We start from the raw sequence: 3,110 nt of genomic DNA, 5'->3' as shown, positions 1-3,110 counted from the left end.
GAAATGCAATCTAAGTTGGATATCAGTGTTGAAGATGAAGCTGAATTCTTCAGACAACTCCAACTCCAAATTGAGGAAAATGACAAAGGGCTAGGAAAGAAAACCAGGGAACAAAGAAGAAAAAGATGATTTGCTCAGGCTAAAGGAGTATCCTTGGAAATACTGTAAATCTTCAATTTCCTCCTAGTACATACATTTTTGCAGCATTTTCAAATTTCTACTTAGTTTCAATTCATATATCTGTTAAGTGTTTTGTTATCATCAAGTTAACCCTGAATTTATGCCTACAATTCTTATAGACATAAATAGGGGGAGATTGTTAGGAATATATGTGCATTAGTTTGATGATATGTTTAACAAAACACTTAAGTAGAAATTCAGTGTCTGTAGCCTCAACGGATAAGACCACTTTGGCTATCCGTTGATGGTGTAGCTTTACTTAGAAATAAGTCTAGTGTTGTAGCATATTTCAGTCTCTGTATTTAAGATGTAATTCTTAGAAGTTGAGAGAAACTATGAGTCATGTTGACTACTAGAAGATATGCAGATAGGAAGGCCAATTGTAAATATTTCATGCCTTGTAATTTTGTATAAATGAAGTGGTATCAACGGATGACTTAAAGACCTTCAACGGATGAGAAGCTAAGCTTCAACGGATGTCTCTAAAGCTTCAACGGATAACATCCTTCAACGGATGAGTGCATCAACGGATGAAAGCTTCAACGGATGTTCTGTTGATTAACCGTTGATAAGTGGTAGTTGTACCTACAAACAGAGGCACGTGGGTGAACAAAGATAACTGAAATGTGGCAGCCTAATTTCAGGAACATCAGAAAAAGCAGCCGTTCTACTCTAGTATAAAGAGACATTAAGTCAACAAAGTACTGGAGTGAACTGGAGAAGAAACAAGTGGAGATCTTACTTTATTATTTTATTATATCCTTGTCTTCACTTGTAAACTTGGTAATATATAAACCAAGTAGTAGCTAGTAATTAGAAGAGAATTTTTCCAGAGCTGTTTAGAAAAATCTTGAGAGAAAAATTATCTAGTTTGTACTAGGATGCAGCTGTGATCAAATTCTTAGATCACAGAATTTCTGAAATACCATCTCTGGTGGAACAACAAATCCACCAGAAAAGTTTTTAAAGGTTTATTGTGTTCTTTACATTTGTGTTTGAATATATATCTGTCTGTATCAGCTTAAAGCAATTCACACACTTGTTCATCTTGAACACACAGTCTTTATAAACTGCTCAAAACTTGAAAAAGTTTTGAGATTTACATTCAACCCCCCTTCTGTAAATCTCATTGTTAGTTCTCTAGAAATAACAGAAGGAGGAAGCAAAACTCTTATGCTTCTAGACTAAGTTCCCTAAGGTTTTGATATGTTTCAAATGATTAATCTATTTCAAGAGTTTTGAATAATTTAGAAAGTACCTTTGGGAACTACGTCTATTTTTAAATAAGTTTTTAGAAGTCCGAAGATACTAAATATATAAGGTCTCATAATAATTTAAGAGGGATTCAATGAATTGATAAAATCTTATAAATAAAACATCTCTGTATAAGGTTCAATGAATTAATAAAAACCTTAAATACAAAATATTTCTGAATAAGGTCCAACGAATGGAGACACCTTAATCAAAACCGGATTTGGAATCCTAATATTGCTCTTTGAATAGTTAAATCTTTATTAAATAACGTGAAATGATTTATAAACTATTCAGTATATTTTTAAATACTTTTTGGATATTTAATAATCCCTTAAGTATCGCTTTATAAAATAATCAATCAAGTAAGGGTGTCCCTTAAATGAATAAACCAATATTTCTCGAAGTTTAAGTCAAAATCTCAATCGTTCGCTTGATATATATATTACGCGAGCGTACTTTGTTTATCGAAATAGAAATCTTTCGCGTTCGGCTCTCTCCGAAATTAAATCGTTATTAAAATATCTCCGACTCCCATTTTCATATATTATATTTGAAATACGTTTCAATTTCTCATACTCGTGTAAAACAAAATTTATTTTCGTAAACAATCGCATAATTCGTATGCATTGATATCATAGACAAGCATATATATTTGAACTGTAAATCATGGCATCAATATCACAACTGTATATATATATCATGGATAGTATGAGATAGGGTTTCGAAAACTTGCCTCGAGTAATCGAAGTGGTTTGGTCTCTGGTGTTTGGTTGGCGATCTATAAACAAGAACCAACGATCTAAGTTAGTATGTGATTAACGTCTCGCTCTTATTAAGCAACTTTCGCAACTACTCAAGTATAACGAATCTCCGCTCATCACATTCTCAACACTTATATTCTTACTTTATAACATGGTCGAGTTTTGAAATCGATCGTTCGCTTTAGAAAGTCCATTTCAAGTTTTAAGCTCGAACGTGAGAAAATGCGCGTCAAAACTAGGTTTTTATGTGTTTCTCGCTTGCGCTCACTTTACCAAAACATTTTAAAAAAATTGAAAAATTAATATTTTCTCAAAATTTTTTTGGACAGTCTTCCCTACTGTCATATCCATTTTTCATAATTTTTCCAGAATCTCAAAATTATTTTAAGTCCTTCAAAATCACCATGCAAGTGGATTTGTGTGCAGTTGGCTAATCGCAGAAATGTTTTACACTAAAACGACCATAACTCCTAAACCGTAAATCTCCTCATGATGATCTACACATGTATAGAAACTAAAAAACAAGATCTATCTAGTCATGGCCAGTGGTTTTCAAATTTTAACCATTTTCATGGCCGAATGTCCTGCAGAAAACAGATCAAGTGCAAGAATGCCCAAACTCAATTTCTACTACTTAATCTTAACACGATCACTACCTATAACCATCATAAACACAAGTACTTCTCAAGATCCACCCACATACACCTTATATGCTCTATCCAATACCACATACATGGATTACAACTCAACATCTCAAGCCTTTAGCAAGAACATAATCAATACAAACTCAAACAAACACAATCCTTTGAATCTTAACACTACAACAAACATAACTCTTAAATCCAACCATAAAACCTTAAAGGATTGAAAGTTATACCTTCTTGGACACTAGGAAGGTTAGTGCTAGGATGATTG

This window comes from Apium graveolens, chromosome 2, assembly GCF_009905375.1.
Source record: "Apium graveolens cultivar Ventura chromosome 2, ASM990537v1, whole genome shotgun sequence".
Lineage (NCBI taxonomy): Eukaryota > Viridiplantae > Streptophyta > Magnoliopsida > Apiales > Apiaceae > Apium > Apium graveolens.
Note: the sequence above shows the minus strand (reverse complement) of the source record.